The following is a 20,632-nucleotide window of genomic DNA, read 5'->3' as shown; positions in this document are numbered from 1 at the left end:
TTGATGAGCCAAGTGGGGAACAGTGGGGGATGAGGTGAGAGGGGTGATGGGTCAGAGCACCGGGGGCCTCTCAGGCCATTGTAGGGACTTTGGTATTTGCTCTGGGTCAGGTGGGAGCCACTACAGGAGTGAGCAGAAGAGGGGCAGGACCTGACTGTGCCTTCGCAGCAGCACTCTGACTGCTGGCTTGAGAACAGACTGTGGAGGATGAGGGTAGTCACAGGGAGACCATGGAGAGGTCGGTGCAGTGATCAAGAGATGATGGCGGCTGGACCAAGGAGGCAGCAGTATGGAAAGAGTGGGAAGTGGTCAGATTCTGACACCACTTAAAGCTGGGCCACCCTGACAGAGCAGATGCTTTTGGTGCTTTAGTTGCTCAGTCGTGTCCGTCTTGCAACCTCATGCACTATAGCCCACCAGGCTCCTCTGTCCATGGGATTTCCCAGGCAAGAATACTGGAGTGAGTTGCCATTTCCTTCTCCAAACAGAGCAGAAGTGGGGAGCAAAAATTGGAAAGACATAGATGGAGGGGTGATTGAGGAAAGAACATGGTTGAGGAGAGAACTGCAGGGATAGGTGTTCGCTCTGTTGAGCTCAGGATGTGCCATACTTTTCTAATTTTTAAAATTAACTTATTTATTTTAATTGGAGGCAAATTACTTTACAATATTACAGTGGGTTTTGCCATACATTGACATGAATTAGCCATAGATGTACATGTGTGCCCCATCCTGAACCCCCTTCCCACTCACCTGAAGCAGTTCTAATGAGGTAGATTAAACTGGAGCCTAGTATACAGAGTGAAGTAAGTCAGAAAGAAAAACACCAATACAGTATATTAACGCATATATATGGAATTTAGAAAGATGGTAATGATGACCCTATATGCGAGACAGCGAAAGAGGTACAGGTGTAAAGAACAGATTTTTGGACTCTGTGGGAGAAAGCAAGGGTGGGATGATTTGAGAGACTAGCATCGAAACATGTATACTACCATATGTGAGATAGATCATCAGTCTAAGTTCGATGCACCCTACTTTTGATTCTGATTCTGAAAGGTCGCATTGCAAAAGACTATGCTTATAGGGATGGGAGGAATTAATGACCTTTTTTTTTGCAATGTATCACAGTATGTAAATAAATTTTATTTAACAAGCACTTATATAGCTCTTACTTAGGATACAGTGGGCACTGTATATATACCATAACTTATTATATGTGCTCCCTCATTAGATTCTGGGAAATCCCATGGACAGAAGGAGCCTGGTGGGCTACAGTCATGGGGTGGCAAAAGAGTTGGACATGACTTAGCAGCTAAACCAAGAACAAAAAACTTACTAAATTAGCCACCTTAACCATTTAAAAGTGTATAGTTCAGCAGAGTTAAGTATATTCATATTGTTTAGCAACAGATTTCTGGAACTTTTTCATCTTGTGAAACTGAAAGTCTATACCCGCCAAACTCTATAATTTTCCCTCTCCCCTCCTCTGTCTTCCCAGCACTTTCTACTTTGTTTCTATGATTTGGACTACTTTAGATACTTCATGTGAGGGGAATGATACACTATTTGTCCTTTTGTAACTGGTTTATTTTTTTTTTCAATCAGAATAGTGTCCTTGAGGTTCATAAATGTTGTAGCATGTACTAGACTTTCCTTTTTTTTTCTTTTCCTCATATTTTTTTAATCTAGGGATAACTGATTTACAGTGCTCCAGGTATAGAGCAAAATGATTCATTTATATGTGTGTGTGTGTGTGTGCACGTGTATTCTTTTTCAGATTCTTTTTCCATTATAGATTATTAAAGATATTGAATATCATTTCCTCCTTTCTTAAGGAGGAAATGCATAATACTTCATTGTGTGTATATAACACATTTTCTTTATCCATTCATCTGTTGGTGGACATTTGGTTTGCTTCTACCTTTTGGCTATTATGAATAAGTGAACATGGGTGTGCAAATACCTCTTTGAAATCCTGCCTTGACTTTTAGATGTGTACCCAGAAGTGAGATTGATGGATCATATGGTAGTTCTACTTTCAATTTTTTAAGGAACTTCTGTGCATGCGTGCTGTGTGCCAAGTCGCTTCAGTCATGTTTGACTCTTTGCGACCCTATGGATTGTAGCATGCCAGGCTCCTCTGTCCTTAGGATTATTCAGGCAAGAATACTGGAGTGGGTTGCCATGCCCTCCTTCAGGGGATCTTCTTGACCCAGGGATTGAACCCACATCGCTTACATCTCCTGCATTGGAAGGCGAGTTCTTTACCACTAGCACCACCTGGGAAACCAAGGAGCTCCCATACACGTTTCCAAATGCTGCACCATTTTACATTCTCAGTAACAGTGCACAAGGGCTTTGATTTCTCCATATCTGACTCAATGGACATGAGTTTGAGCAAGGTCCGGGAGATGGTGAAGGAATGGGAAGCCTGGCATGCTGCAGTTGTACATGCATGAGTCGGACATGACTGAGCAACTGACCAACAACATCCTCACCAACACTTTTAATTTTCATTCTTTTTTTTTTTTTTAACAGTGGCTGTCCTAATAGATACGAGGTGATATCTCATTGTGGTTTTGATTTGCATTTCTTAATGATTAGTGATGTTGAACATACGACTATTGGCCATTTGTACATCTTCTTCAAACAAATGCCTATTCAAGCTTCTGTCCATTTTTAAATCTGGTTATTTGTTTTTTGTTGTGGTAGTGGTAGTGGTGGTTGAGTTGTAGGGCTTCTTTATATGTTCTCGATATTAACTCTTTATCAGGGCTATGATTTGCAAATATTTCCCCCACTACTTAGCTTGTCCTTTCCAGTCACTGTGCATTTTATTTGCCAGCCCTCTCTCATCTGACCTGGCAGTCAGCTCTATGAGGCCATTGGTAGCATCTGTTTTGTTCACTACTCTGTTCCTCCAGTGTCTGGCTGTTGGAGGAGGCCACGGAGAGGATGTGATGACTAGATGACCAGAGAGCTGGACCGGACAGTTGGAGGCTTCTCACTTCCCCAGCCCCTGCCACCCTCCCTGCCATCCTTGGAATGAACATTCTGCCTGCCCTTCCCATGGTAGGAGCTGGTTTCAAGAAGGCAACATTGACAGAATAAGATGCTGTTGAGACCATCTGGACAGTGCGCCTGACTGAAGCTGGTTGAGATCTTTCTATAAACCACTGAGATTCTGGCAGGTACCTGTGGAGATCTTGCAGCGGCCAAGACAATCCTCTATCCACTAAAAAGATAGTCACAACCTAAAAGTTGAGAATTATGTTCTATTTGGTGGGAAATTTTAGGACTTCAAGCTTGGGGACAACATCTCAAGTGACTCTGAAAGAATTGCTCTGAGGAGGCTGGGGTGGGGAAAGGGGTCAGTTCATACAGAAGTTTGCAACAAAGGGCAGGTAGTCTGAACATCAAAAGTGGTTTTGTGAATTAAAGAAAACCAGATACCCCAAGTTAAGGAATTTAGCACTTTTCTATGTTTGGGACTATGCAAGTGTCTGGGCTTATTGAAATCACTCCTTTCATATGCATCTCAGCTATCTGGGGCCAGTACCCTGTTTAGCCTGCATTTTTCCTCAGTGCTCACCACGGGGAGTGGCTGCAGCCCAATGGCCTCTGGATTACAGGTATGCTTCTCCAGCCCTGGAGGGCTGGAATCACCGATGACTGTGACAGCCTTATTTATTAGCCTGGCAGGAAATACTCCATTTCTCACCTTCATAGGTGGGTTCTCCTGCTCGTTAGGCCTACCTGTTTCTCTGGCCTTCTCTTGCCTCTGTGTACCAGGACCAGTTTCAGATTTCACCCTGGAAACTCCTGAGTTTGTGAATCAACACAAGCTTCATGCTTGGTACACACTAGATTTCCCCCATGTGTTTCCTGGAGGAAATAAGGAAGGGCTGAATAAATTCTAGAAGGGAAAATTGGGACAGGTTATTTGGGAACATGCTGTGGAGTCCTGCCCCAGATCAGGATTGTCCAATAGAAGTATAATAGGAGACACAGAATTCTAAATATTCAAGCAGCTGTAGTTTATAAAAGGGGAAACAGGTGAGATTAGTAATAATTTCATTTAAAAAACTATATCCAAAATATTATCATTTTAACATTGAATTTAACACTTGTTAATGAGTTGCCTTTTTTTTTAAACCTCTTTTTTTTTTTTTTTGGTCCTACGTCTTAAACACGTCTCAGTCCTTGGAGCCACAATTTCACGTGCTCTATAACCACATGTGGCGAATGGCCAACGTTCTGGAGAGCGGAGCCCTAGCCAGCACACCCTCCGGGTCCCCTGGGTGCCTGAAGCACGCGCGGCATCTGGTGGGCGCTCCGTAAGGTTTGCTCAATGGAAGCAAAGAATAAATGCAGACTCAGGGCAGTGAATAGAGGTTTCGGATACCATCAGGTGTGCTAACCCAGCGCTCAGAAGAACCTGGCTCAATTCCAGGAAAAAAAGTAGTCGGCCCTCCAGGAGGAAGTTCGGCGAGGGTGCAGGGACACACACCCTACCCGCTGCCCGCGGGTCACTCACGCTCCTCGCGGCTGAGCCAACCCGGCGGCGGGAGCGCCGGGCGCAGGGGACGCGAACGCCGGTGGGAGGTGAGGCCAGCTCTCCAGGGCGCGGGGCGGACGCTGGGGCTGCCTTCCCAGGTATCCGCCGAGTCGGGCGGCGTGGAGGAGCCCTCTTCCCGGCTCCGACAGGAGGTAGCCCTCTCCCCAGTGGGGCGTGTAGAGGAGGTAGCCCTCTCCCCAGTGGGGCGTGTCCCTAACGCGGGGCTGAGGCGGCTAGGGCCACAGGCGCAGCCGCGGCGGGGAGAGGGGAGAGAGCTGGGGTGGGATACGAGAAAGGGGAACCATCCGGGGACGGGAACTGGCAGTAGGGACTCAAGACAGTGGCTCTAGCTCCAGGCAGACGCGCGCGGACTTCCGCGGTAGGAAAGTTTCCCAGGGATCACACTGTTATGCGCTGTGCGCCTTTAGTTAAATCACTTACTGTCTCTGCGCGGCTGTTTCCATCTCAGTTTAAAAAAAAAAAAAAAAAGACGGCCTTCTGCGTGTTGAGAACCCCGTGAACACTTATGAAAAGGCTTCCTAAATAGACTTCATTGTTTCCCCTCGGATAATCTCGCGAGTTAGGGTCTCCTGGTTCCATTTTTCCCAGAAGGAGATTTGGGCTCTGACAGATTTAGAAGCTTGCCCACAGCCGTGAGATGGAAATAGCAGGATTCGAAGCCAGGAAATCAAACTCCAGAGGCTGGACTTTAAGGTCTAATCCAGGTCCCACTATTTCCTAGAAGGATGAAGTGGAGGTGGGGATAAATGCTTCTGAGACCCCTTCTCGCTGTCTGTGAAATGGGCATAATAGTACCTAACCTATGGGGTTATTGTGAGGATTAACTGAGCTAACATGTAAGTGCCTCCCTGCTAAAGTGTGCATGCCACAGGGGTAGGACTTTCTCCCCCCTGTTTTGTTTGCAGGTACAGCCCTAGTGCCTGGCACACAGTAGATGCTAAATAAACATTTGTCCCATGAGTAAGGAACACATATTACTTTTTATCCTTTACCATAATCCTTGGTGTCCCCATATTCCTGATGAGGATACCGAGGTTCAGGGAGGTTAGGCAACTTAGGGAATGTCACGCCAGTGGCTGGTAGAGGAGTCAACATTTGAACCCAGGTCTGTTTGATCATAAAGTCTCTGTAGTTCTGATGCCCAGTCCAGGTTCCATCACTTTCTAATAAGGTGAGTGTGGCAAGTTATTTAATTCTTCTCTGCCTCAGTTTCCTTATTCACAAAATAGGAACAATGATGATACCTATCCCATATCGTTTTTGTCTGGATTAAATGAAGATAAAACTGTCAGAATAATGCCTGGCGCTTAACAGGGACTCAATAAACATCTGTTACTGGACAGGGAGGGGTCGCGAAGAGTCGGACACGACTGAGTGACTGAACTGAACTGAACTGAACAGTACATGCTATGTTTGCCCACTAGGGAGTGGGAAGGAGAGTCAGGGGGGTGAGGTTACCAAGGAGCTTTCCTGCCTTCTGTGTGATCCACAGAGTCAGGCTCCTGTTTGCCCTCTGGAATATTCCTGAGAAGCCCCTTTGCTCAGTGCAGAGGGAAAGGTGTCACCTGGCATCCCGCTGCCCATCTAGTATTCAAAGAGACAAAGGCAGGATCTGTTACCATTTTTGTTACACAAAGGGGTGCTGAGTCCTTCCTGCTTCAGTTGATTCCCATGGCAGCAGATGGGCTTTGGGGAGGATTTCAGGTAGCAAGAACAGTTATGTGGTGGTTGTTCTAGCTAGAGCTGCATTCAAATATCATCTTAAAGTGATTTCCAGCTCTGGGACTTTGGCAAGTCACTTTGCGAGCCTCAGTTCCATCATCTGTAGAATGGGCACAATAATAGGACCTCATAGAGTTGTTGAAAGGATAATCTGAACTGTCTCAAAAACATTTTGCACAGTGTCTTGCACATGATAAATGCCAGCTGTTGCTCCTATTATTGGATGTGTGGTGCTCTTTTCTATTCCTAGCCTTAGGATCTGCTGATGTGCAGGTAAAACTCTTCAAGGAAGAATAAATAAAGTGCCCTTTCCTTGACCCCTTCTCATCTTGAGAGTCTCCTGGGATTTTCACCCATCAGATCCTTGAAGAGCTTTTTATTCTGATAGATCAGGTGTTTCCCTTAAGTGTTCCAGGGCAGTTTCTGGGGACAGGAAAGCTGGCATATGATGGGAAGACCACTGTGCTCTCTGCCTGGGGAACTCTATCCTTTGATGTGGGCACTTGGCGGGGGCGGGGATCCTAGCCTTTTGGTATAATCAGTCATCCTTTTATAATCAGTGTCATTAATTTGTTCTGTGCTAGACACTGTGCTAAGCCCCAGCTCTAGTCATCGATGGAACCTGGGCTCCAAAGCCAGCCTGTCTGGGTTCCAGTCCTGCCTCTGACATTTTCTGGCTCTGTGACCTCTGGCCAAGCTACTTGAACACTCTACTTTGGCCACCTGATGTGAAGAGCCAACTCATTGGAAAAGACCTGATGCTGGGAAAAATTGAGAGCAGGGGGAGAAGGGGGCGACAGAGGATGAGATGGTTGGATGGTATCATTGACTCAATGGACATGAGTATGAACAAACTCTGGGAGATAGTGAAGGACAGGGAAGCCTGGTGTGCTTCGGTCCATGGAGTTGCAAAGAGTTGGACATGACTGAACAACAATAACTTCAAAAGATTCATCTGTAAAATGGGATGATTTTAATATACATAAATCACAGGGCTGCCATGAGGATTAAATATAATTAACATATGTAGGATAAAACCAATGTGATAATAAATGTTAGTCCCTTATATAGTTATAATTATCTCATTTTATAGCAAAAGAAACTGAGGGAAATTAATAAAGGGTCAGACAAGACTGAAGGGACTGAGCACGACCTAAAGAATTACTGATTTGTCCTTCTTTTACTTAGTCCAAATTCACTCTGCTTGCTGCACAACAGGCCGATGAATCCGAGAGATGAGATGTTGAGGCAAGGAATACGACTTTATTCAGAAAGCCAGCTGACAGAGAAGATGGCAGACTAATGTCTCATAATAGCCATCTTGTTGGGGTCTGGATACCAAGTTCTTTTGTAGAACCAGAGAGAGAAGTGGTGAAGAACAAAAGTCAAAAGGCGGAATAGAGAGGGAGAGACAGTAAGGAAGTAAAAAGGGCCATCAGTCTTGCAGAGCATCTCCAGGAATGGCCAGCCTTTGGAAGGCACGTGTTAATCTCTTCTTTATTTCAGCCTGTGAGCTGAACAAAGGCACTTCAGTCCAATAGTCAGGCAGAGGGGCACGGTCCTCAGAGGCAGGCCATTATGTATGATTATAATAACAACAGCAGGGAAAAGTGAGTCAAAGAAACAGTTCCATAATGGAGTCAAAATTGGCTCTTCTCTGCAATACTTTCGTCCCGGACTCCAATTTGCTTCAGCTCTATACTGCCTGGCAGGAGCCTGCAGTCCAGTTCTTCCTTGAGTCACATGCTGCCAGGTACTGTCCCTTACCCTAGGAATGAGGGTTCTGGAACAAATAAAGCCCTCTTCCTGGAGATCACCACCTAGCTTCTCTCATTTTTAGTCCTTTCCTCGATCAGACAATTTGTAAAGCCTGTCTCTCTCTAAACAGGAGAAAATTCTCCTTGTCTTTGGAGAGCCATTATTTTGTATTTATTGGGGGGGATGTTAATAACATATCAAAAGCTGGAACCAGTAGCTATGGTCCCCCAATTCCCTTGTGAATTATAAAAACAGGACTTTCTTTTTTTCTTTTAAATGATTCAGATTCAGATACCATAGGAAACTTGTTATGGCATTTGTAAAAATATGGAGATCTTACCCAGCCCTGGATCATTTACTTCTTTCTTTCTTTCCATATGAATAAAGAGTCTCCCTTTTACACCTGGGGTTTCCCTTGTGGCTCAGCTGGTAAAGAATCTGCCTGAAATGCTGGAGACCTGGGTTCAATCCCTGGGTTGGGAAGATCCCTTGGAGAAGGGAAAGGCTACCCACTCCAGTATTCTGGCCTGGAAAATTCCATGGACTGTATAGTCCATGGGGTCCCTAAGAGTTGGACACAACTGAGCGACTTTCATTTTCACTTTCACTTTCTAGACCTGACTGTTCCTGGAGGATTAGCATTCCTGTGGTGGGAGTTTCTTTGTGGGAACTTGAACCTTCAGTGGCTGTTGCTAACTTGACCATTAAAATGGTCTAGCCTTTCTCAAAGATTAACCCATTAGTGAAAGTGAAAATTTGTCGCTCGGTCATGTCCGATTCTTTCATGGATTGTAGCCCACCAGGCTCCAGGCAAGAATACTGGAATGGGTAGCCATTCCTTTCTCCAAGGAATCTCCCTGACTCAGGGACTGAACCTGGGTCTCCTGCATTGCAGGCAGATTCTTTACTGTCTGAGCCACCAGGGAAACCCTTAACCCATTTAGGTCTTACCACACTTTCGGGGGTAGATTATATTGTCCCCATTCTGAAGATAAGACAGGGGAAATTGAGTTTCAGAAGGATACACTTGGTTCAGAGTGGGTAGAGTCATAAAGTGCTGGAGTCAAGATGTGATTCAAGTCTGCCTTGAGTGTGAGCTGGTTCCACACTACTCTATGTCCCTGAAAGTCAGACCATCATAATTACGAAGTTAAACCTGTAAGGTCTGAATATATTGCCCCAGGGGCTGAATCTACAGGACAGAGTGGCCAGTGCCTGAGGGTGCCTAGTGGAGCAGTCTGTTCCAGAATGACCTTCTTGTAAAAATGAAAAGCTAAGCTTTCTGGGGAAAAAACCAAAACCAAAAACAAACAAACAAAAAAACTAACTTCCTTATAGTGTCCAAGAAATCAAATAACGTGTAGGAAGAACTTTGATCTTTTATTGCACTGATGCTGAAAGAACATTAATGAGAGCGTGGGGCTGGCATTCAGGGAGAAATAAATACACAAAGGCCCTGAGTTAGGGCTCTCCCCACCTTCTCCTCAAACCCAGCTCACAGAGGCCATGGTGCAGCCATGAAGTTGGAAGTCAAGGACTGATCTGTATGTAATGGGTGAGACCCAGTTATCCATTGGCTGACAAGAGGGGAGAAAATAACCAGGGTGGCATAAAACTGCCATAAGCTGGTAGGACATCCTCTCCCTGGGAGCTCAGAGGCATGACCAAGAGAGCAAGCAGGGCTATGTTTAAGGCAGAAAAAGATGGGTCTTATGAGTTAGTAAGAAAAGAGGACCCTCACTGTCTCTGCAGATTAGAGAGGAAATGCCTGCCTATTCCTGAAAGATGGGGCACAGGTAAGAGAGGGCACTTTGAAGAAGGGTTGGGGGTGGGTCACAGAAATGATGTGGAATGCTTGGGAACGAGTCTTGGGAGGGGCCAAAACTGGGGCTGTTCTGTTGCTTAGCACCAGATGCCATGTACAGAATAAATGCACAATAAATATTTGTGAGAGGAAAGAATCACTATGGGGAAGTGGGAGGCAAAGCAGTGTGCTGGCTAAAGAGAAAGCTCTAGAGCTGTCTGCCTGCACTGGAATCCCGGCTTCCGGGGTCCTCACTGGGAGACGCTGGGGGAGGTGGACCTTTCTGGCTTCAGCTTGCTTGTCTGTAGGGTGAGTAGTGTGTTAAGAGCTCCCACTCCCATGTGGGGCTGTCAGGGCTAATCGGAACATAGGGGGCCCTGTCGGCACTCAGTAAATGTTACCTCTGACTCTTCCTTCTCATCCTTCCCTTCTTCCTCTGATAACAACGATGATGATGATGATGATTAAAATTCAGGCAGAAAGGAAAGAGTTTGAATTTCATTCTATCTGTAAAAGTGTGACCTTGAGCGAATTACTTAACCTCTCTGGGCCTCGATGTAATCATCATAAAATAGAGATAATAGTACCTCTTCATAGGTTGCTTGAGAATTCAGTTACAAATGCATAGCATGGTGCCTGGTGCTGAGTTAAGCTCTCAACAAAGGGTGCTGTCTTGATGTGTTTTATTAGTTATTGTTGCTATTTTACTAGATTGCTTCTGCACAGATTGGCAAACGGACCTCCAATGGAGTTGGATGTCAAGGGTGGGGTTTAGAGTCCTCTTATGCCAGGAACGGTTCTCTCCTTAGAGGCAGGGTCAGGTTGAACTTTCTGACAGTTCAGTGAGTCATATGATAGATCACGTTTGACAAGAGGTCCCGGAATAGAGTAAAAGGAGACTGGACTGTATTACTGCTCAGGTTATTCCCAGCCGCTGAAGGTTCAATGTTCCCAGAGACACCTACACGCTGATGGAATGCTAATTATTAGGTAAGGTCATTTCTAGGAAAGACACTTTATTTGTAGGGAAAGAAGAGACTGGGTAAGTCTTCTGGATTTTTTACAAGCCCAAACAAACAAGTTCTGCTTTCTATGGCATTTGAATCAGGGTGGATGGTTTTTAAAAGAAGGAAAGAATGTCCTATTTCTATAATTCAACAGAAGAACTGGGGACAATAGTTACTGCTTCCAATACTTCCTGTTTTTGCATCCCCAATAAATGCCAAATAATGACAAGGCAGACTTTTCTCCTGTGGTGGAGGGTTGACTTAGAATTGTCTGATGAGGGGAAAGACCTTAAAAAGAGAGGAGCTAGGTGGTGATCTCCAGTAAGATGACTTTCTTTGCCCCTAGAACCTCCATTCCTGGGGTGAGATGATGATATGTGGGAGTGTAACTCAGGGATTGTGGGCTCCTGCCTGCCAGGCAGTCCATACTCAGCCAAATGGGAGCCAGAGGACAATTTAGTAATCCTGACCTGTCTTTATTGAAAATGTTGATTTTTAGTTCATCATGGATTCTTGTATTTTTCCTACTTGAAAAAAATATTGCATTAAAATGTTATTGATCCTGCTTACTGGATCTTTTGAACTTTTGGACACCCCTTGAACCTTAGATATGCAGATGACACCACCCTTATGGCAGAAAGTGAAGAGGAACTAAAAAGCCTTTTGAAGAGAGTGAAAGAGGAGAGTGAAAAAGTTGGCTTAAAGCTCAACACTCAGAAAACGAAGATCATGGCATCTGGTCCCATCACTTCATGGGAAATAGATGGGGAAACAGTGGAAACAGTGTCAGACTTTATTTTGGGGGGCTCCAAAATCACTGCAGATGGTGATTGCAGCCATGAAATTAAAAGATGCTTACTCCTTGGAAGGAAAGTTATGACCAACCTAGATAGCATATTCAAAAGCAGAGACATTACTTTGCCAACAAAGGTCCGTCTAGTCAAGGCTATGGTTTTTCCAGTGGTCATGTATGGATGTGAGAGCTGGACTGTGAAGAAAGCTGAGCGCCGAAGAATTGATGCTTTTGAACTGTGGTGTTGGAGAAGACTCTTGAGAGTCCCTTGGACTGCAAGGAGATCCAACCAGTCCATTCTAAAGGAGATCAGCCCTGGGATTTCTTTGGAAGGAATGATGCTAAAGCTGAAACTCCAGTACTTTGGCCACCTCATGAGAAGAGCTGACTCATTGGAAAAGATTCTGATGCTGGGAGGGATTGGGGGCAGGAGGAAAGGGGGACGACAGAGGATGAGATGGCTGGATGGCATCACCAACTCCATGGACGTGAGTTTGAGTGAACTCCGGGAGATGGTGATGGACAGGCAGGCCTGGCGTGCTGCGATTCATGGGGTCGCAAAGAGTCGGACACGACTGAGCGACTGAACTGAACTGAACTGAATGTGTATCCCAGGCCAGGATCTTACTCTGTCACCCGGCTCCTGGCCCTGCTGCAAATAGCCCTGAATCTAGAAACTTCCCTCGTGTAACTTCATACTTACTCAGCATGGGCAAAAAGATGACCATATTCAAAATGTGAATGCTGGACAAGCAAGTTGAAAAAGAGGCTTCTCTTCCCTAAGAGGGAGGGCCGTCTATGATACTGCACTTCACTCTGTATAGGCTGTGTTTCTTGGCCAAGTTACTTAGCCTCTCTGTGCCTTTGTGTCCTTCTCAGTAGAATAAGGATAATAATAGCATCTATTACTAAGGCTATGGTGGGGATTTAATGGGTTAACACCTGTGAAGTTCTCATAACATGTCTGGCATATACGTACTTGTTGTTTTGTTCTCATTGGTTTCAGTTTCTCTTTTCCTGTCTGCAAATCTGGAATAATACTTAGATTGTGTTATATAATGTTTGTTTAAATAGGCCTTATAATAGGACTGTTATACAAATCTGAATTAGTCTAAGAAGTAAGCTTCTAGTGCCAAAGGTGGATGAAGCTCAACCTTTACTGGCCCCTCCTGCCTTTCTGACACCCAGTGGTAGAGAAAAGGAAGACCCCCAGCCTCAGAGGGGAGAGGCACCAAGTGTTAGCGGAAGGAGAGTCTGGAGACCTTTCCTCCTGTGGGCCTCAGCTCTTGGTAAGGGCCAAAGCAGAATATAAGGTCTTACCCACCACAAGAAAGTTTATTAATAATGACCAAAGAAAGAACAGGTCAGAAAGGATCGGACATGACTGAGCGACTGAGCTGCACGCAAAGAAAGAACAGAGAGAACACCTCAAGAGAGGTGGGCTAGGCCAAGGGAGGCAAATGGCCCTGGAGGACTGGGGTGCCTAGTTGTTAAGGCAGGGTCGTTTGCATAATCCAGAGGGGTCATTGATTGACAGCCTTGACTCACAGCTGCAGGTTATGTAACAAGATCCTCTAGCATGCCTGGCCTTGCCATAGTTCTGTCTGTTATAATTAGATGTATGTATTCATGGAATATTTATGAGCAGTTAATGAGTCCAATAGAAACCAAAGGTTACTTTTGTACTGGATTAGTGGAAGGTGTGCACATGTGCTAGAGTCAGGAAAGTCCTCCAGTCCACTGGTAGGGGGTTTTCTCAGCCCCCTCACTATTTTTGGAGTACTGGTGGGGGCATGTGAGGGGCTGGGCTGGTACACTGCTTGGTAGGATTGGGTGGCTATTGGGCGGTTAGCTGAAGGGGTGGCCTCCCATTGCTCTCAGCCAGCTTCCTGGCTGTCACTTAGGTTTATCGTTTTTCCCTGCTCTGGGCAGGATTCTGAGAACATTGATAGTGGGGGAGGGGAAGAGGCGGGGTCTCCAAGAAGTGGGGTCCCTCTTTGGGCAGCAGAATCACCCACTCCTCCCAGCAGGTCTTTGCAGGTATAGGAGCCATGGTGGCTCCTTGTGTTGGGTCCAGCTCTCCCAGAAAGGGATCCTTGTTCTTCTGGGAAGGGCTGGGGCAGTCAGCCAGGCAGGAAGGCATGCAACTCTCAAACATCTCCTCTTCTCCTTCCACCTCTCTGCCTGCTCCTTGCTGATCCGTTCCCTGGCTAATTCACAGTGATTCTCAAACCTTCGTGCACAGAACCTGATAAAAAGGCAGCTTCCTAGGTCCCACCCCAGACCCACTGAATCAAAACTTCTGGGGATGGGACCCGAATTAGGGTGGTCTTCCTGGGACTGGCAGGTTTTCAGAACATGGAACTTTCAGTGCTAAAACTGAGAATGTCCTGGGGAAACTTGGATAAGTTGGTCACCTGATGATCCACAGGTCCCCATCTCCCTTAGGCTCCTGGATGACTCTCCTGGGCATCCAGCTTGATGGTCCCCAAAACACACAGATCAGCAATGCTTTAAATGTTGAAGTTCCTTTAGGCTCTATGCTTCACTGTCTTTTCCTTCCCTAGACTTGCACTGGTAATCCCATAATCACTCATGGTTATCTACATTAAAGTTAATGAAGGGTTAGTCACTCAGTCATGTCTCTTCGACCCCATGGATGGTAGCCTGCCAGGCTCCTCAGTCCATGGAATTCTCCAGGCAAGAATACTGGAGTGGGTTGCCATTCCCTTCTCCAGAGGATCTTCCCTACCTAGGGATTGAACCCAGGTCTCTTGCATTGCAGGCATATTCTTTACCATCTGAATAAAATTAAAAATTCAGTTCCTCAGTTGCACAGTTGCACTAGCCACATTTTAAGTACTTGCTAGATACATGTGGTCAGTGGTTGCTCTATTTGACAGTGTGATATAGAACTATTCCATCATCATAAAAAGTTCTACAAGCACACCTCAATTTATATTGTGTTTTTTTACAAATTGAAGGTTTGTGACCACGCTGCATCAAGCAAGTTTATTGGTGCTGTTTTTCCAACAGCATTTGCTGACTTTGTGTCTCTGTGTCACATTTTGGTAATTCTTGCATATTTTAAACTTTTTCACTGTTATTTTGTTATGGTGATCTGTGAACAGTGATCTTTGATATTAGTATTGCAAAAAGATTGACTTGTTGGAGGCTCAGATAACAGTTCCCATTTTTAGCAACTAAATATTTTTAAATTAAAATGTATCCATTGTTTTTTAAAGACGTAATACTATTGCATACTTAATAGACCACAATATATATAAACATAAATTTTATATGCACTGGAAAACAAAAAAAATTCACATGACTCACTTTATTGTAATATTCACTTGGTTGCAATGGTCTGGGACTGAACTCAGAAAGTATTAGTCTCTCAATCGTGTCTGACTGTTTGCAACCATGGACTGTAGCCCGCCAGGCTCCTCTGTCCATGGGATTCTCCAGGCAAGAATACTGGAGTGGATCGCTAGTCCCTTCTCCAGGGCTACCTCAGTGCTAAATGTAGCCCACTAGACCATTCTTTGGATAGATTTTTGCCATGTCACGGTGATGTCCTTCATAGGATGAAAATTCACGTTCATTTTCTAGTCTTTGACACTTTCTTATGTGTTTAACAAGCTAAAAATCTTACATTCTTTTGGGATTCATAAAATACAACCACTGTTCCTTGGGAATTAAGTAAATCTCTTAAAATTTAGTAAATTCCTTGTTGAAAACTTGAAAAAATACAAGATGTTTTGTTATTTTTTTTTTTTCCCCTTCTATTCATAGCAAACCAAATCTTATATTCTAAGGGCTCCAGTGTGTGGTCTTGAATGTGCCTGAGGCAAAGGCAGAAACAGTTTCTAAAATAATTTAGTTCCGGGAGAAGACTCTCATGGGGTGCTAGCTAACAGATATTTAGTTCCGGGATGAATTAGTTAAATGGGTGACTGAAGGATTTTTCCCTCACATGCTTTAAAGAGATTGATTTCCTTGGTTTTATTTCCTTGTTCTGCGCTTTCCCTGCAGATAAAGGATTCTAAGATATTTGTTTACAGTGGCTTCAATGATGACAGCCAAAGTAATCATTAAGCTAACATGACCAGCCCAGAAGAACAACAAGGCACTTGTGAGCAAATAAGATCTACGTCTCCGCTGATACGTGGATGTGTTTGAGCGTGTGGCCTCATGCCTGGGCAACAGCTCTCAGACATGTGGTGGTCTTCGTTCTTTGTGTGGGAATTGACTTCCCAAGATCAGTTTCCTGAAAGGAATCGAAGCTTCTAGAACTGCGATTATGAGGGTTTGGCTCAAAAGAGATGCCTGGGAATGAGCAGTGTCTTCTTTTTGAATTCCTTTTCCTTCCCTTTCAGGAATTCTTAGAATTATGGCTGGTATTTCGAATGCATGTGGAGGGAAAGACGAGAGTATGTAATTATATTATTTGTATAATGTCCATTGTTTCCCTAAATATTGTCATTTGCATTCCACCTTCATACTTGTTACCCCCATTTTGTACTATGAATGTTATTATTTATCTTTTTTTTAACTTAATAGATTTATTTTAAAAGGAAATATGTCATTATTGTAAATGGAAAATTTGTATCACTTGCTTGTAGATATAGGTGACTATATAGTCATATTTATTTTATAAACATTATTATATTTATTTACCTTTATATGTATTTATAGACATATATGAAAAAAGTGAAAAGTGTTAGTTGCTCAGTCATGTCCAAGTCTTTGCAGCTGCATGGACTGTAGCCTGCTAGGCTCCTCTGTCCATGGAATTCTCCAGACAAGAGTACTAGAGGGGGAAGTCATTCCCTTCTCCAGTGAATCTTTCTGACCCAGGGATCGAACCCAGGTATCCTGCATTACAAACAGATTCTTTACTGTCTGAGCCACCAGGGAAGCCCATAGACATACATACACAGAAGGAAAACCAAACCATGTTATTAAATTCTAGATTGTGAAAGAAGCATCTCAAAAGCTACATTCTGTATGATTTCATTTATATGACATTTTGAAAAATGCAAAACTATTGGGATGGAGAACAGACCCTTCTTGGGCTAAGGATGGGAGGAGGGGTGATTTCAGGGAATGGCAGAGGGGAGTTTAAGGTGATGAAACTGTCTGTATCCTGACTGTGTGGTTGTGCATGGGCTCACAGAACTATATATCCCAAATATTTTGTTGCTTGTTAATTTAAAAGTGAAATTGTTAGAGTCTAGTCATAAGTTGTAGCCTCATGAAGGTTCTAACTTGAGTTTTGCTCTCTCCTCGTTGAAAAAGAGACAATGGCCCATTCAGAGAGTTGTTGAAGAATCATTAGCACTAATGGAGATGATGTAGTTATTAACCTGAATCATTGAACAAGAAATAAAAAGGAAGGAGCTATCGCTGGGAAATAATAAATAATAAAATCTTGTTATTTTCCATGAGGAAATTTCTCCTTTCTAGAATCCCTGTAATGATCTGAAACCCTCAGTTTATAAATGGACTGTGTTTGTGGCCACAGGGGACCCAGGCCTGAGAAGGTCTGAGTGAACCTTTCCCCACTCCCCACTCTCCCAGGATGGTCCAGCAGATCCCAGTTAGATTGGTTTGCCCTCCCACTGGCTGCCAACAAGATAGGCTCCAGACGATGCATGTGATGAATGAGAACTTTGTGAGACAACCTTCCTTCATTCCTTCAACAAATATTGAGTGTCTCCTTTGTCTCCTGTGTGCCAGGCGTGGTGCTAGATCCTGGGGAGATACTGAACAAAATAGAACAACTCCGACCCTCACAGAGCTCTCAGTCAATGGAAGACACATTTTGAACAATAAGTGCACACAATTAATATATAATTACAAATTGGTAAGTCCTGTGGAAAAGGAGGCAGGATGCTATTAGAGAAACACAAGGAGAATTGTTTGGATGAGGAGGAATAAGGAAGGCCTCTCTGTGAAGGCAGATTTGAAGCTGGCTCCTTAAGGATGAGGAGTTAACCAGACCAGGAGTGGAGGGAAAAGCATTCTAGGTGGAGGGAGCAACATGTACGAAGGTCATGACCCAGGAAAACAGGCCAGGGTGTTTATAAAAGTGTGGCAAACTACCCTCCATAAATGCAACCCCTGTAACTGAGAATGATTTTAAATTATTGAAAAAAAGAAGATTGAGCGCTGAAGAATTGATGCTTTTGAACTGTGGTGCTGGAGAAGACTCTTGAGAGTCCCTTGGACAGCAAGGATATCAAACCAGTCAATCCTAAAGGAAATCACCCTGAGTGTTCTTTGGAAGGACAGATGCTGAAGCTGAAGCTCCAGTACTTTGGCCACCTGATGCGAAGAGCTGACTCACTGGAAAAGACCCGGAAGCTGGGCAAGACTGAGGGCAAGAGGAAAAGGGGGGCGACAGAGGATGAGATGGTTGGATGGCATTGCTGACTAATGGACTTGAGTTTGAGCAAACTCAGGGAGATAGTGAAGGACAGGGAAGCCTGGTGTGCTGTAGTTCATGGGGTCACAAAGAGTCGGACGCGACTTAGTGAGAACAACAACAAAATGAGAGCATGAAGAGTCCCCCCGCCAAAACGAGTGAAGACTGAGCGAGCGTATGCCCCTGCTGCCTGGCTCCCAGCAGGCAGGTGGTATTATGTCTCAGAAGTATTGATACATCCCTTCACTTCCTAATCATACAAAATGTCCACTTCTTCCTCTTTAATGAAAAGATCTCACCTCTGTTTCCCTTTCTTTTCCTTTTTTCCTGCAAATTTTTCTTTATATCATGAACTTAGAGAGCTGGAAAAGCCCTTTTTTAGATCTCCTGTGTTAATATCAGTTTAACTCAGCCATTCTCAAACTCAGGGATGAGGTGGGGAGGAGGAACGGCTGATTTATTTCCCAGTGGACTTTGACAATGCCTGACAAGGTACCACAGACTGGGTGGCTTACCAGAAATGTATTGTCTCACAGTTTGCGGGCTGGAAGTCTGAAACCAAGGTGTTGGGAGGGTAATGGTCCCTCCTATACTTATAGTGGAAGGATCCTTGCTTGCCTCTTCCAACTTCTAGTAATCCTTGGCCTGAGGCAGAAGAACACCAATCTTCATGGCATCCTCCAAGTGTCTCTTCACACACTCCTCCCTGTGTGCATGGCTGTGTCCAAAGTTCCCCTGCTAACAAGGACAACAGTCAGACTGGACCTCAATGACCTCATTCTAACTTGATTACCTGTTAGATCCTATGTCCTAATAAGGTCACAAACTGGGATACCAAAGGTTAAGTACTTCCGTATATCTTTTACTAGGGACATAATTCAACCCCTAATAGCGGTCAACATATAAACAATATGAAGTGGAAAATCACCAACCAAATTTAGAATCGTGCTGGCTTCTGGACAGAGAAAGGGGAGGGGATAGTGGTGGAAAACTGGGTTGAGGGGAAGCTTGAGAGTTTCCATTTTACCAGTCATGCTTTATTTCCTTGAGAAAATAAGCACAAATCTGGAATTAACATGAAAAAGATTAGTATCTGGTAGTATTTATTCTTTCGCTCTCTGTACTTGATTGTTGTCCATTTTTTAAAAGTCGTAAGAGGAAAGAAAATAAGAAGGCATTGGACTAGCGTGTCCTTCCTTCACAGGCACCGGTAAGGGGTGTGGTGTGACACCATCTCTTATAGAAGTCAAAGTCCTGTGTCATCTGATTTTCAGGATATATGGCCTGCAGTCAGCAGCTGGGAATTTTCAGACTTCAGACTCACGTTAAGGACTATAACCTTCTGGAAATCGTCCCGGATCCAGCTTCTATCAACAGCCAGTGGGAGAGAAAACACACATCCATCCGACCCTGTAGTTCCAACAGCATCTGCACGCCAAGTCGCTGTGTGTGAAATTTGCACTCGTTTGGGACAAAGTGAGAAAAACGAGGATAGAGATGTAAGTTTTTAAGAAGGTTAATCTATTCGATGAAATGGACTGTTCTTCCTTTTTAGATTGGGATTTTTTTCCTTTTAAAAACTGTCTATACAATGTTTTATGAAATAACAGTGATCGTAGGTCATGGTAGCTGTTGTTGCTTTTAATGTCTTTAGTTAGCAAAATAAAATGTAGCACCCCACCACCGCCCCAAAAAATAAAAACCTGAAAAATTCGGTTGATCTAAATCAAAATGATCGTGGCTCTTTGGAACTAATTAAAAATTTCTACAGACTCACTTTTTAATAACTTTGGGGATCTTAAATTTGTATGTACTATATACCATTTATAAGCACGTCAGTTTCATTTAGGTTGAAAGTTTGTCTTGTGTTTAAACAACAAAATTCACCTCATTAGAAGACAGAACATGCAGCTGAAATGAGAATTTGTGGCCTCATTTTGCCCCTAATGGGGTGATGTCCTGCATTTGGTGGTGGTCAAGTTAACTTTTACAAGGCTCTGTCCTCTCTTCCCTTGTCTTTCAGGTAATAACTGGCCTTATTAGCAAAATTAACCTTTGTGCAGTTTACGACTGCCTCGTGATTCTAGCGTGGGGTTGGGCAGGAGATGGGAAAAGGAGATTAGAGAGAAGAGCCGTACAAAGCTGGCTGTCTTCTGCTGGAACATGGAGATCTAGAGCATTCCTTTTTAGCTCCACGATATTCCATTATGCAGGTGTGCTGTCACCGATTTGATCCATCCCTTGTTGATGGGTTTTTGGATTGTTTCCATTTTTTCTCATTACACGTAAAGCTTGGCCTTAATGACTCCATGTCACTGTTTTGTGAGGTCATTTTGGTGGCTGCAGAACAAAGATCGTGGGTGACTTGCTGTGGCTTATGCTGGTTTAAGTCTGGGAAATATAAGAGGCAGTAGAGATCCAAATACATAGCCTGCCTGTGACCTTATCAAGATTCTAGGATTTAGTTTATCCTTTGAACATTATTGGACTAGCTAAATGCAAGGTTGTTATGATCATCCATTCAAATCAGGAGACTT

The 20,632-nt window shown here is 44.1% G+C and overlaps 1 protein-coding gene across 2 annotated transcripts in view; it reads left to right on the top strand.

The window, feature by feature from the left end:
* Positions 1-10,038: 10,038 nt before the first annotated feature.
* The window catches only part of TMC5 (transmembrane channel like 5), a 76,637-nt gene continuing 66,043 nt past the window's right edge, over positions 10,039-20,632 (top strand). Inside the window, exons 1-2 of one of the 2 annotated variants that reach the window (XM_070362641.1) lie at positions 10,039-10,174; positions 19,370-19,594. The gene's annotated coding sequence lies outside the window, so the exon portion shown is untranslated. Of the gene's footprint in view, positions 10,175-10,717; positions 10,856-19,369; positions 19,595-20,632 lie in introns of those variants that run through there. The other variant, XM_005894424.3, reaches the window with a different exon arrangement.

The sequence above is a fragment of the Bos mutus genome, chromosome 25 (genome assembly GCF_027580195.1).
Source record: "Bos mutus isolate GX-2022 chromosome 25, NWIPB_WYAK_1.1, whole genome shotgun sequence".
In the NCBI taxonomy this organism is placed as follows: domain Eukaryota; kingdom Metazoa; phylum Chordata; class Mammalia; order Artiodactyla; family Bovidae; genus Bos; species Bos mutus.
This window is presented reverse-complemented; position numbering and strand designations above follow the sequence as displayed.